The 15,908-nt window shown below is 39.6% G+C and overlaps 1 pseudogene across 1 annotated transcript; it reads left to right on the top strand.

The window, feature by feature from the left end:
- Positions 1-3,699: 3,699 nt before the first annotated feature.
- LOC307185533 (hsp90 co-chaperone Cdc37-like) lies at positions 3,700-4,657 on the top strand (annotated as a pseudogene). The gene has a single exon. The product of its transcript is annotated as a hsp90 co-chaperone Cdc37-like (transcript).
- The last annotated feature ends 11,251 nt before the right edge of the window (positions 4,658-15,908 follow it).

The following is a 15,908-nucleotide window of genomic DNA, read 5'->3' as shown; positions in this document are numbered from 1 at the left end:
TGAACCTTAGTGCACATTAGAATCATTTGGGAAACTTTTTAAAAATCCTAATGTCCAGGCTATACCCCATTCCAATTACATCACAGTATCTGAGGGTGGGACCCAAGAATGATTTTTTTTTAATGACTTCCTATGCAATTTTGTACACATAATTTGCCAAAACACAGCTGAGAATACTCCAAACCATCTCTAGGACAGTTTTTAAAGGTCTGTTCTTCTGTTAACAGATCATATATCTTGGGGACTGTGTTAAGTGCCTCTTTATGGGTTTGTTTTCTGATATATTTTCCCTTCTTCCTATTGAAATACACCACAGACCTCACATCTTTTGGTCACTTCATCCGTGTCACTAACCTGAATGCTGCTGCATCCCAAAGAGGTCAATGCCTTATTTGCGAGCATCTCCAGATGTCTCTTAACAATGCATCCTGCAAAGATAACAGAGAAGGGCTCTTCTTTCAATAGCACCTGGTGTCCACATTTAATTCAGCAGGCATTAATGACTTTTATTTTAATCCTTTAATTAAATTTTTCCCTCTGGTATAAATCTAGGCTTTCTGGAACGAGGGGTGGGAGTCTTTGAGGAGACGGTACTGCCCCTTGCAGATTTAGTCAGATATTTGTGTGGGGACACGCCTGGGTAGTTTATATACGATAGGGTGATGATATGGAAGAGTCTACTTCAGCCTTCTTCGTTATTTAAAATATGAACTGGACCATTGATTTTTCAGTTGTTTTCTTTCCATATCTCAGAATTTCCTATAAGGGACTGAAAGATGCCAGGGTTGCTTATGTGTTACTGTTTCATCTCTGACAGTTTCTATTTCTCACAGAGGATCAGAGCAGGGCTGGAAACAGCTAATTTTGTTTTTATTATCTACTGTAAAATGAGAATGTGATGTAAATGTGCAGACAGTGTTTACCAGTTGAGGTCCTGAGGGAACGATCCATATATTTTCTTTTTTTTTTAAACACCTTTATTGGAGTATAATTGCTTTACAATAATGGTGTGTTAGTTTCTGCTTTGTAACAAAGTGAATCAGTTATACATATACATATGTCGCCATATCTCTTCCCTCTTACATCTCCCTCCCTCCCACCCTCCCTATCCCACCCCTCTAGGTGGTCACAGAGCACCGAGCTGATCTCCCTGTGCTATGCGGCTGCTTTCTACTAGCCATTTTACATTTGGTAGTGTATGTATGTCAATGGCACTCTCTCACTTCGTCCCAGCTTACCCTTCCCCCTTCCCCATGTTCTCAAGTCCACTCTCTATGTCTATGTCTTTATTCCTGCCCTGCCACTAGGTTCACCAATACCATTTTTTTAATATTCCATATATATGTGTTAGCATGCGGTATTTGTTTTTCTTTTTCTGACTTACTTCACTTTGTATGACAGACTCTAGGTCCATCCACCTCACTACAAATAACTTAATTTTGTTTGTTTTTTATGGCTGAGTAATATTCCATTGTATATATGTGCCACATCTTCTTTATCCATTCATCTGTCGATGGACACTTAGGTTGCTTCCATGTCCTGTCTATTGTAAATAGTGCTGCAATGAACATTGTGGTACATGACTCTTTTTGAATTATGGTTTTCTCAGGGTATATGCCCAGTAGGGGGATTGCTGGGTAGTTCTATTTTTAGATTTTTAAGGAACCTCCATACTGTTCTCCATAGTGATTGTATCAATTTACATTCCCACAATTTATTTTTAATGAATGGAAAAGCTTTCCATATAGGAAAGCAAAGTAGATACATGTGATTTCATGTAAGTTTTGTATCATCTGACTCCGGGAAAATCTTTTGCCTGACTGAAAGACTGATGGCTCCAGGTGGTACTGGGTGACCATGCCTATAATCCTCGTGGCAGACAAGAGAGAGCAACAAGGAGAAAGGAGGTCAGGGAATGAAGAGAGGAAGCCTTGCGAGGCAGAAACTATGAGAGTGAGAGCGCAAGCTCCCACCTGCACCTAAACAGGCAGAGTGCCTAGGGCCAAGGGCAGAATTCCTTTTTTCTTTTTCTTTTTTTTTTTTTTTTTGCTGTTGTACGCGGGCCTCTCACTGTTGTGGCCTCTCCCGTTGCGGAGCACAGGCTCCGGACGCGCAGGCTCAGCGGCCATGGCTCATAGGCCCAGTCGCTCCGCGGCATGTGGGATCTTCCCGGACCGGGACACAAACCCGTGTCCCCTGCATCAGCAGGCGGACTCTCAACCATTGCGTCACCAGGGAATCCCCAGAGGCAGAATTCTTTAACAGCAGAAACTCTCCCACCCACCCTACAAACATACTCAATAACATTCTGTGTGTTACTTCTTCCCTTCCTTGAAATCCCTTCAATGGAATGTCTGTTTGCATTCTCATGCCGGGGGTTGCAGGTGGACGGACAAGCAGGCCGTGGAGAGTAAGCACATAAAAAAGGAGCCACCTTTGATTATCTTTTTTACCAGTTTCTTGGTTTCATTTTAAAACTGCTTTCTCTGGTAAAAGAAACAAAAAAACTTACATGCTATCTAATATATATGTGTATATATATTCAGATCAGCCAAATCACCCCTGGCCATTAAAGGAGAGACAGCTGTTATGGTCAGATCGCCCTCACATCCTCAGTGCCTGTTTTCTGTAGGAACCTTCCATGAATTCTCTGCTCTTCATTTATGACCATGTTTTCCAAATGTATAGTGTCTACAAAAGGTATGAAAAGTTTAGGACTTATGATAATAATACTCAGTATTGGCAGTACCCACACTGAGCCCTTCATTGCTCATTGCTTTTCTCACTGACTGTGGAGTTTGAGGGTGACAGGGGAGGACCTTCAAGAGACAGAGGAGGGCTTCCCTGGTGGCACAGTGGTTGAGAGTCCGCCTGCTGATGCAGGGGACACGGGTTCGTGCCCCGGTCTGGGAGGATCCCACGTGCCGCGAAGTGGCTAGGCCTGTGAGCCAAGGCTGCTGAGCCTGCGCATCTGGAGCCTGTGCTCTGCAATGGGAGAGGCCACAACAGTGAGAGGCCCATGTACCACAAAAAAAAAAAAGAAAGAAAAAAATGACAGAGGAGTGAGACATGGAGATCACCTTTCTCCCCAAAAATACATCAAAGATACATCTACATGTGGAACAACTCCTACAGAACACCGACTTAACACTGGTAGAAGACCTCAGACTTCCCAAAAGGCAAGAAACTCCCTATGTCCATGGCCATGTGGCTGACAGGGTCTTGGTGCTCCGGCCGGGTGTCAGGTCTGAACTTCTGAGGTGGGAGAGCCAAATTCAGGACATTAAGCCACCAGAGCCAACCTGGCCCTATGTAATTTCAATTGGCGAGAGGTCTCCCAGAGATCTCCGTCTCAATGCTAAGACCCAGCTCCACTCAATGACCAGCAAGCTCCCATACTGGACATCCCATGCCAAACAACTAGCAAGACAGGAACACATTCTCGCCCATTAGCAGAGTGGCTGCCTAAAATCATAAGGTCACAGACATCCCAAAATACACCACCAGACATGGTCCTGCCCACCAGAAAGACAAGATCCAGCCTCATCCACCAAAACACAGGCACCGGTCCCCTCCACCAGGAAGCCTACACAACCCATTGAATCAACCTTACCCACTGGGGGCAGACACCAAAAGCAATGGGAACTACGAACCTGCAGCCGGCAAAAAGGAGACCCCAAACACAGTAAGTTAAGCAAAATGAGAAGACAGGTGTCCGAGTGCCAGTGGAAGCTGAAGGGGCTGGAGGTGGCCAAGGGCGAGGACAGCTGTAACGGTTGCAGGCTAAGGCAGAGCAGCTGCGCAAGGAGGAGCGTAGCTGGGAGCAGAAGCTAGAGGAGATGTGCAAGAAGGAGAAGAGCATGGCCTGGAACGTGGACACGCTCAGCAAGGACGGCTTCAGCAAGAGCATGGTCAATACCAAGCCTGAGCAGGCGGAGGTGGAGTTGGAGGAGGTGAGGGAGCAGAAACACAAAACCTTCATGGAAAAGTATGAGAAACAGATCAAGCACTTCAGCATGCTCCACTGCTGGGATGACAGCCAGAAGTACCTGTTGGACAACGTCCACCTGGTGTGCGAGGAGACCGCCAACTACCTGGTTATTTGGTGCTTTGACCTAAAGGTGGAGGAGAAATGTGCACTGATGGAGCAGGTGGCCCACCAGACCATTGTCATGCAATTCATCCTGGAGCTGGCCAAGAGCCTGAAGGTGGACCCTCGTGCCTGCTTCTGGCAGTTCTTCACCAAGATCAAGACTGCCGACCGTCAGTACATGGAGGGCTTCAATGACGAGTTGGAGGCCTTCAAAGACTGCGTGTGGGGCCGGGCCAAGCTGCGCATCAAGGCCATGAAGGAGTACGAGGAGGAGGAGTGCAAGCAGCAGCTTGGCCGAGCAGCCTGGACCCCATCAAGGTATACGAGTCCCTCCCTGAGGAACTCCAGAAATGCTTTGAGGTGAATGATGTGCAGATTCTACAAGATGCTGTCAGCAAGATGGATCCCACCAACATGAAGTACCACATGCATCATTGCATCAACTCCAGCCTCTGGGTCCCCAACTCCAAGTCCAACGAGGCCAAGGAGGAGGAGGAGATGAGTCCCAGGGACCCTTTGCTGGAAGCCTCCAAGCCAGGTGATGAGAAAGATGTCAGCGCATGACCCACCTCAGCTGCTGCCTGACTGCCTGCAGGTCCTTGTGTGCCCCTTTTCAGAAAACAAAAATAGACACCATCTCCCTAGCTCCTGGCTTCCTCCACTTTTGCTGCTCCCCCACCTAGCCTGTAGGGGCCTGCCCAACCTCTCCACCGCTGCCATACCCACAGTGCTCATCCAAGTCTTTACTTTGAGTCAAGGGACTTCACTGCCTGCAGCTCACCCCACTTCAGCATTATGCAAAAGGCTCGGGGATCCAGGGACAGGTAGAGGTTGCCAGCCTAGTCCACAGGGTAGGGATGAGGTCCACAGCAGAGGGGCTTGCTCCAGTCACTGTGGGCTGTTTTCACTGTTCATCCACACTGAGTATTCTATATAGTAAACAGCAATTATCTTCGAATATACAACAGATGAAGGAGCAAAGTAAAAACTCACCAGACCAAACAAATGAAGAGGAAATAGGCAGTCTACCTGAAAAAGAACTCAGAGTACTGTTATTAAAGATATGCAAAATCATGGAAATGGAATGGAGAAAATACAATAAACATTTAACAAGGACCTAGAAGAACTAAAGAGCAAACAATAAAGAACAACAGAAAAATGAAATTAAAAATTCTCTAGAAGGAATCAATAGAAGAATAACTGAAGCAGAAGAACAGATAAGTGACCTGGAAGATAAAATAGTGGAAATAATTACCACAGAGCAGAATAAAGAAAAAAGAATAAAAAGAATTGAGGACAGTCTCAGAGACCTCTGGGACAACATTAAACACACCAACATTCGAATTATAGGGGGCCCAGAATAAGAAGAGAAAAAGAAAGGGACTGAAAAAATATTTGAAGAGATTATAGTTGAAAATTTCTCTAATATGGGAAAGGAAATAGTCAATCAAGTCCAGGAAGTGCAGAGAGTCCCATACAGGATAAATCCAAGGAGAAACACACCAAGACACATATTAATCAAACTGTCAAAAAATAAATACAAAGAAAAAAATTAAAATCAGCAAGGGAAAAACAACAAATAACACACAAGGGAATCCCAATAAGGTTAACAGCTGATCTTTCAGCAGAAACTCTGCAAGCCAGAAGGGAGTGGCAGGACATATTTAAAGTGATGAAAGGGAAATACCTACAACTAAAGTTACTCTACCCAGCAAGGATCTCATTCAGATTCGAGGGAGAAATTAAAACCTTTACAGACAAGCAAAAGCTAAGAGAATTCAGCACCACCAAACCAGCTTTACAGCAAATATAAAGGAACTTCTCTGGGCAGGAAACACAAGAGGAGGAAAAGACCTACAATAAAAAACCCAAAACAATTAAGAAAATGGTAATAGGGAACATACATATCAATAATTACCTTAAATGTAAACAGGTTAAATGCTCCAACCAAAAGACATAGACTGGCTGAATGGATACAAAAACAAGACCCATATATATGCTGCATATAAGAGACTCACTTCAGACCCAGGGACACATACAGACTGAAAGTGAGGGAATAGAACAAGATAGTCCATGAAACTGGAAATCAAAAGAAAGCTAGAGTAGCAATTCTCATATCAGACAAAATAGACTTAAAAATAAAAACTCTTACAAGAGGCAAAGAAGGACACTACATAAAATGATCAAGGGATCAGTCCAAGAAGAAGATATAACAATTGTAAATATTTATGCACCCAACATAGGAGCACCTCAATACATAAGGCAAATGCTAACAGGCATAAAAGGGGAAATCGACAGTAACATAATCATAGGGGACCTTAACACCCCACTTTAACCAATGGACAGATCATCCAAAATGAATATAAATAAGGAAACACAAGCTTTAAATGATACATTTAACAAGATGGACTTAATTGATATTTATAGGACATTCCATCCAAAAACAACAGAATACACATTTTTCTCAAGTGCTCATGGAACATTCTCCAGGATAGATCATATCTCGGGTCACAAATCAAGCCTTGGTAAATTTAAGAAAAATAAAATCATATCAAGTATCTTTTCTGACCACAGCACTATGAGACTTGGTATCAATTACAGGAAAAAATCTGTAAAAAATATAAACACATGGAGGTTAAACAATACACTACATAATAACCAAGGGAACATGGAAGAAATCAAAGAGGAAATCAAAAAATACCTAGAAACAAATGACAATGAAAACATGATGAACTAAAACTTATGGGATGCAGCAAAAGCAGTTTTAAGAGGGAAATTTATAGCAATACAATCCTACGTCATGAAACAAGAAACATCTCAAATAAACAATCTAAGCTTACATCTAAAGCAATTAAATAAAGAAAAACAAAAAATGCCCCAAAGTTAGCAGAAGGAAAGAAATCATAAAGCTCAGATCAGAAATAAATGAAAAAGAAATGAAGGGAACAATAGCAAAGATCAATAAAACTAAAAGCTAGTTCTTTGAGAAGATAAACAAAATTGATAAACCATTAGCCAGACTCATCAAGAAAAAAAGAGAGAAGATTCAAATCAATAGAATTGGAAATGAAAAAGGAGAAGCAACAACTGACACCGCAGAATTACAAAGGATCATGAGAAACTACTACAAGCAACAACATGCCAATAAAATGGACAATCTGGAAGAAATGGACAAATTCTTAGAAAAGCACAACCTTCCACAACTGAACCAGGAAGAAACAGAAAATATAAACATACCAATCACAAGCACTGAACCTGAGACTGTGATTAAAAATCTTCCAACAAATGAAAGCCCAGGACCAAATGGCTTCACAGGCGAATTCTATCAAACATTTAGAGAAGAGCTAACACCTATCCTTCTCAAACTCTTCCAAAATATAGCAGAGGGAGGAACACTCCCAAACTCATTCTATGAGGCCACCATCACCCTGATACCAAAACCAGACAAAGATGTCACAAAAAAAGAAAACTACAGGCCAATATCACTGATGAACATAGATGCAAAAGTCCTCAGCAAAATACTAGCAAACAGAATCCAACAGCACATTAAAAGGATCATACACCATGATCAAGTAGGGTTTTCCCCAGGAATGCAAGGATTCTTCAATACATGCAAATCAATCAATGTGATACACCATATTAACAAACTGAAGGATAAAAACCATATGATCATCTCAATAGATGCAGAGAAAGCTTTCGACAAAATACAACACCTATTTATGATAAAAACACTCCAGAAAGTAGGCTTAGAGAGAACTTACCTCAACATACAGCCAACCTCATGCTTAATTGTGAAAAATTGAAAGCCTTTCCACTAAGATCAGGAAGAAGACAAGGTTGTCTACTCACCACTATTATTCAACATAGCCTTGGAGGTTTTAGCCACGGCTAAATCAGAGAAGAAAAAGAAATAAAAGGAATCCAAATCAGAAAAGAAGTAAAGGTGTCACTGTTTGCAGATGCCATGATACTATACATAGGGAATCCTAAAGACTGTATGAGAAACTAGAGCTAATCAATGAATTTGGTAAAGTTGCAGGATACAAAGTTAACGCACAGATATCTCTTGAATTCCTATACACTAATGATGAAAAATCTGACAGAGAAATTAAGGAAACACTGCTATTTACCCTTGCAACAAAAAGAATAAAATACCTAGGAATAAACCTACCTAAGGAGACAAAAGACCTGTATGCAGAAAATTATAAGATACTAATGAAAGAAATTAAAGATGATACAAACAGAAGGAGAGATATACCATGTTCTTGGATTAGAAGAATCAACATTGTGAAAATGACTATACTACCCAAAGCCATCTACAGATTCAATGCAATCCCTCTCAAACTTCCACTGGCATTTTTCACAGAACTAGAGCAAAAAAAATCACAATTTGTATGGGAACACAAAAGACCCTGAATAGCAAAGGAGTCAGAGGAATCAAGCTCCCAGACTTCAGACTCTACTATAAAGCAACAGTAATCAAGACAGTATGGTACTGGCACAAAAACAGAAATATAGATCAATGGAATAGGATAGAAAGCCCAGAGATAAACCCACACACATATGGTCACCTTATTTTTCATAAAGGAGGCAAGAATATACAATGGAGAAAAGACAGCCTCTTCAATAAGTGGTGCTAGGAAAACTGTACATTTACAAGTAAAAGAATGAAGTTAGAACACTCCCTAACACCATAAACAAAAATAAACTCAAAATGGATTAAAGACCTAAATGTAAGGCCAGACACTATCAAACTCTTAAAGGAAAACGTAGAACACTCTATGACATAATCACAGCAAGATCCTTTTTGACACACCTCCTAGAGAAATGGAAATAAAAACAAAAATAAACAAATGGGACCTAATGAAGCTTAAAAGCTTTTGCACTGCAAAGGAAACCATAAACAATACAAAAAGACAACCGTCAGAATGGGAGAATATATTTGCAAATGAAGCAACTGACAAAGTATTAATCTCCAAAATATACAAGCAGCTCATGCAGCTCAATATCAAAAAAACAAACAACCCAATCCAAAAATGGGCCACAGATCTAAATAGAGATTTCTCCAAAGAAGATATACAGATTGCCAACAAACACATGAAAGGTTGCTCAACATCGTTAATCATTAGAGAAATGCAAATCAAAACTACAATGAGGTATCACCTCACACTGGTCAGAATGACCATGATCAAAAAATCTACAAACTATAAATGTGGGAGAGGGTGTGGAGAAAAGGGAACCTTCTTGCACTGTTGGTGGGAATGTTAGTTGATATAGCCACTATAGAGAACAGTATGGAGGTTCCTTAAAAATCTAAAAATAGAACTACTGTATGACCCAGCAATCCCACTGCTGAGCATATACCCTGAGAAAACCATAATTTAAAAAGAGTCATGTACCACAATGTTCATTGCAGCTGTATTTACAATAGCCAGGACATGGAAACAACCTAAGTGTTCATCAACAGATGAAGTGATAAAGAAGATGTGGCACATATATACAATAGAATATTACTCAGCCATGAAAAGGAATGAAATTTAGTTTTTTGTAGTGAAGTGGATGCACCTAGCGTTTGTCATACAGAGTGGAGTAAGTCAGAAAGAGAAAAACAAACACTGTGTGCTAACACACATATATGGAATCTAAAAAAAAAAAAAGGTTCTGAAAAACCTAGGTGCAGGAGAGGAATAAAGAAACAGACGTAGAGAATGGACTTGAGGACACAGGGAAGGGGAAGGGTAAGCTGGGACAAAGTGAGCGAGTGGCATGGACATATGTACACTACCAAATATAAAACAGATAGCTAGTGGGAAGCAGCCGCGTAGCACAGGGAGATCAGCTTGGTGCTTTTTGTCCACCTAGAGCTGTGGGATAGGGAGGGTGGGAGGGAGACCCAAGAGGGAGGGGATATGGGGATATATGTGTGTATATATATATATATATATATATATCTGAATCACTTTGTTATACAGCAATGTAAAGCAATTATACTCCACTAAAGATGTTTTAAAAAAATACTCAGTATTTATTGATCAGTGTAATCAACCCAAGTCCTGACAGGAAACAGATGGCACGCTTACCTAGGATTTTTGAGGGCATTTTTTATGAAGGTACTATTTACAGATGGGCGGGCAGGATAAAGGGAACCAAGAAGGATGAATCTTGTGGGTTCATCCTGGGACTAGCACCGTAAAAAGTCATCAGCCCCTGACATAAAGGGGCACAGAAGGCACAGTATTCCTGGGTGACCCAGAGCCAGAGGAGGGTTGTTCAGCCTGAGCTGTAGTCAGGGAAGTTCCCTGCAAAGTCAGGGGGCAGGAGGGAGACTTCCCCTGAATTCTCACTCCTCCTTCCTTCCCATCTCCTGACAGTGATTCCCCTTGTCCAGAATACAGGCTTGGGAGCCAAGCTGATGTGGTCTTTACAGGTCAGCAGAGAAATGGGACACAGAAGTACAGAGAAAGAGTTGAGGCCAATGGAAAGTATGTCAGACATTCTGTGAAGTAGGTATTATCACAAATTTACGGAGGAGGAAAGTGAGACACAGAGAAGTGAGACACATACAGATGGTAGGTCACTGACATGGGTCTATAAGCCCCTAAAGGCCAAGCTCTTCCAGCTCAGTCAGCTGCTTCATGTGGCACATAGCCCCTGCTCTTAACCAGACTGTGTTTTCCTGAGGGGGGCACTTACTGACAAACATGACAAATACAGATCTTATCATTTGATTTTATGTCATAATTCCACAGAACAGTCTTCTTATTTTTAGTGATTATTATCTTAAAATTTTTATTGAGGTATAATTGACATAAAACATTATATTAATTTCAGGTATACAACACAATGATATAATATCTGTATATATTTTGAAATGATTGCCATAATAAGTCTAGTCAGTATCTGTCACCACAGTTACAATTTTTTTCTTGAGATGAGAAATATTAAGGTGTACTCTATTAGCAGCCTTCAAATATGTTACACAAGATTATTATTTTTTTTATATTGTAGGGATCTGTGGTCTTTTATAACATTATGGTTTATTTAATTTTGTTCTTTTAATTGAAGTATATTTGATTTACAATATTGTGTTAGTTTCAGATGTACAGCACAGTGATTCAGTCATATATATATATATATATATATATATATATATATTCTTTTTCAGATTATTTTCGATTATATGTTGTTACAAGATATTGAATATCATTCTCTGTGCTATATAGTAGGTCCTTGTTGTTTATTTCATATATAATAGTGTGTATATGCTATCCCAAATCCTAATTTGTCTCCCCACCCACCCCACCACTAATTGCTTTGGTAACCTTAAGTCTGTTTTCTATGTCTGTGAGTCTATTTCTGTTTTTTAATTTGTATCATTGATCAGTAATCAAGATAGTTTTTTGTTTGTTTGTTTTTTTATTAAAGATGGTAGACTGGACACATATATTTATAGGCATTTTCCACTGAAAGCTCATTAAAATATCAAAAAGCAGTACTTTTGTTTTGGTAAATATATAAGGACAAGGAGAGCAGGAGAGAAGATTATAGAAAGAACATTTTGGAATCTGGAAAGTGAAAAGAAGCATGTGTGGTATAACTTTCTGGATTAGATTTAGCTCAAAAGGCAGAACACCCAACTCAATAATGATTTAAACACATGAGGTCCATTTCTTCCACATAAGTATGGAATTTGGGGAGTAAAGAGTAAACATGAGAGTTCCATAAAGTTGGCAGGGACCTAGCCTCTTTGTAGCTTTTTTTTTCACTTCCCTGAGCATGACCCTCGTTTCATGGTCCAATGAGGCTGCTTGAGCTCCATGCATCACGTCATTTTTCCAGCTGGCAGTAAGGAGGAAAGGTGGGTGGAACAGTTATGTGCCTCAATTTAAAGATACTTCTTTTAGGTTGTTATCATGTCTTTCACCCACAATACCAACCTCTGTTAGAGATAGATTTTATCTAGGTTTAGAAAGCTATTTTAATATCTATCTTTATGATTAACCAAAGTCTAATGAACTGACATTTATTAAACAAATACTATACTTGAGTACAACTTTGGAGTATGAAACACCCTGTGCTGAGGAGTTGTTAGGAATGAGGGATCCAGGAGTAGCTGTGGGCAGAACCAAGTGATTTTATTTCCTTAGTCTTGGTCACTAATCTTATGCTCCTTAATCAGCATAATAGAGGAGGGAGAGCCTTCATTTCTCAGTGGCTCCTGGTCGTCAATCTCTTTTCATTCTATCACCTTCTGAAGGGGTCCCTAGGAGTACAGCATGTTGGTCTGTGTCATTTGTATCATTTTTTAAGATTCCACGTATAAGTATTATCAGGTGACATTTGTCTTTCCATCTGACTTACTTCACTTAATATGACAGTCTCTAGGTCCATTCATGGTGCTGCACATGACACTATATCATTCTTTTTGATAGCTGAGTAATATTCCACTATATATATATATATCTCACATCTTATTTATCCATTCATCTTTCTATGAGCATTTAAGTTGCTTCCATGTCTTGGCTATTGTAAGTACTGCGGCTATGAACATTGGAGTGCATCTATCTTTTCAAGTTAGAGTTTTCTCCAGATAGATGCCCAGGAGTGGGATTGCTGGATCATACAGCAATGTTAAAAAAAAATACTCAGTATTTATTGATCAGTGTAATCAATCCAAGTCCTGACAGGAAACAGATAGCACGCTTAGCTAGGATTTTTGAATACATTTTTTATGAAGGAAATATTTACAGAGGGACGGGCAGGATAAAGGAAACCAAGAAGGATGAATCTTGTGGAACCTCCATACTGTTCTCCATAGTGGCTGTACCAATTTACATTCCCATTAACAGTGTAGGAGGGTACCTTTTCCTCCACATCCTCTCCAATATTTATTATTTGTAGACTTTTTGATGATGACCATTCTGATCGGAGTGAGGAGATACCTCATTGTGGTTTTGATTTGCATTTCTCTAGAAATTAGCAATGTTGAACAATTTTTCATGTGCCTGTTGGCCATCTGCATGCTTTTTTGGTATACAGGATTATTATTTTTTTAATAAATTTATTTATTCATTTATTTTTGGCTGTGTTGGGTCTTTGTTGCTGCTTGCAGGCTTTTTCTAGTTGTGGCAAACGAGGGCTACTCTTCATTGCGGTGTGCGGGTTTCTCATTGTGGCTCGCGGGCTCCAGAGCACAGGCACAGCAGCCGTGGCACACAGGCTTAGCTGCTCCGTGGCACATGGGATCTTCCCGGACCAGGGCTCGAACCCATGTCCCCTGCATTGGCAGGCGGATTCCAAACCACTGCACCACAAGGGAAGTCCCAGGATTATTAACCATAGTCACTATGCTGTATATTACATCCCCAGGACTTATTTATTTTATAAGTGGAAATTTGTAACTTTTGACCTCCTTCACCCAAAGAAGAGTCTTTAATCCAAATCTTTCTAAATCTAAAAAAAAAAGTTTAATTTTCAGTTTCACCATTTTCCATCACATTTTGTTGCTGTATTCCTATAATCATTTGCTGTTGGATTTTGGAACAAGATAGAACAAAGCCTTCCTTTAAAGGAGAGCACAGAGTTATTTTCTGCAGGTATATACAAGTGTAATGTTTAAGGAAAATAATAATGACTATTTACAATGATAATGAATACCTAACCACTTAATGGGATAAAGCTCTAGCTTTCTAGAAAATTCGTTTAGCTAAATAACAAATTCCTTAGTAGGCGTCAGTTAGTGGAGTGACAGCATGATATCTTAGAAGAAACACTGAGCTGTGATTTGGAGGTCAGGTCCCACTTTTTAACTCTGAGATCTAGAAAAGTATGTAAAAGTTTCTGGGCTCAGTCTCAACCATAAAGAGGGAGTAACACTTGGATAAATACTTCATAGAATTGCTGTGAGAATCAAAGGAAATTATGGGATTGTTTTAGTAATTTTAAGATTCCCTTCTAGCTCTCAGAGTACATAACATGGATCTAAAGGTGCTTTATAATCTGTAAAGAACTATTCAAATGTAAAGGTTTATGGGATAAAATGAGACGCTGCAGTATTTAAACCATTACAATGTTCTGTGTGGGATTTTAATGAACAAAACTTTATTTTAATTTTAAGATAGGGAGATTAATTGTATGAGAACAAGTATTTAGATGGGTGTTAGAATTTATTCAACAGGAATTTTTGTCATAGCATGTTTTCCATCTCTCCTATATTAACTTAATATGAAGTTATTCTTTCGATTTTGTACACTTGACACATTGAAGAATCTGAGAAAGGCAGGAAGGATGCCTTGTACCTTTCAGGCAGGCGATGACAAACTAGCACACGATGTCCTGGGGAAGACACTCGTAATGCTGCAGTCAGTCTACACTCCACTCAGGGGGTGTAAAAGTGGTTCTTCAGTTGCCAGAGGAAGCAAAAATGATGCTGATACTGCTGTATTAGGTAGTAAAATAAAGGAAGAAGAGGGATTTCAAAAGACTGATTTCTAATGTTATATTGTTATTTTAAAAAATGGTTTATTTTTGGCCATAGCTTTACCTAGAGTATGAGACACTGAAGAGTCTGGAAGATGACAAGGGAGAGGACCCAGTCTCCTGCTCTGTGTTGTCTGGTGATTTTGTCATCAGGGAGAAAGCTGGAGATGGAAGACAAACAATGGTAATGTGGGACTTTTCAGAAATCTCCCAAGTAAAGAGGATCCTAAAGACTAAAGTCTTATAGATTGGAGGCTTGACCTATGAATATGTTCACTATTTGACTTCATTCAATATGTCAAGTGTACTTAGTTCAAAATCCTTTACAATGGGAATCCATTTCAGCAGACATGGACAGTTTGTCAGGTATGGAGGAGACAATAAGACTAAAGGAACCACAGTGTGTGCAACGAAATGGGAAGTAGTGGGAACTGTGAAGGGAAGAGGTTATAGACCAATTGGGGAAGAGAAAATCACAATTTCAACTATTTGTGAGGCTTTAATCAGGAAGAAGAGACCCACCCTAGAGAGAGGAGCAGAGGCACCAGTGTTGGACTCGGACTTACAGTAGTTTATATCCAGCACCAAGTGGCTGTGCAGTCCTGGCAAAGTTACCTCCTTTCTGACGTTCAACATCCCTGTGTGTAAATGGGAATCATTATGAGATGAGGTGATTTAATGAAATAACATATGTAAAGCTTTCATAGATCACCCTCAATAAAATGTAAAATAGTTGCACTTATTGCTTTTTTTCACAATGGAGGGCATACTTAGGTCAACAGAATTTACAAGGAGTTTTGGTTCAATATAAAAACCACTGTAATGATTATTAGCTCTATATAAATAAGAATTTCTAACTGCATCTGCAACTTTCTCAAATGAAATAAAAAAGCAAAAAACATGTGCATATTTGCTTCTCTCTATATTTGCAAATTTCAGTCAAAATATTTATCAATGTCTTACTACGTCAAAGAACTATAGAATATATAATACTAAACATTAAAATTTATGGTTCATCCTCTCAAAATTTTGCTAGTCTCAAAACATCCTGAAAATATTAGTTGGTAAAACAGTATTTCAGTAGGATCATAGTAGCATCTATCCAAAGATTCAGCAAGTTAAAATGCTATTATGAACATGTATTATCTAGGAGACTGAGGTTGGGGTTGAGTCACCAGGATCAATAATATTTTAATTTATACAAGAAAAATCACAAGAGTTCAAATTTCAACCACAAAATCCTAAAACCACCTTTCTGTATTTTGTATATTCCAGGGTTCTCACCAGCTGGGATTCTAAAGCTTAATTCTCTATTCCATCTGATCAATCATTAAAA

The sequence above is a fragment of the Stenella coeruleoalba genome (genome assembly GCF_951394435.1).
Source record: "Stenella coeruleoalba genome assembly, chromosome: 4".
In the NCBI taxonomy this organism is placed as follows: domain Eukaryota; kingdom Metazoa; phylum Chordata; class Mammalia; order Artiodactyla; family Delphinidae; genus Stenella; species Stenella coeruleoalba.
Note: the sequence above shows the minus strand (reverse complement) of the source record. Positions and strands in the feature narration are given on the sequence as shown.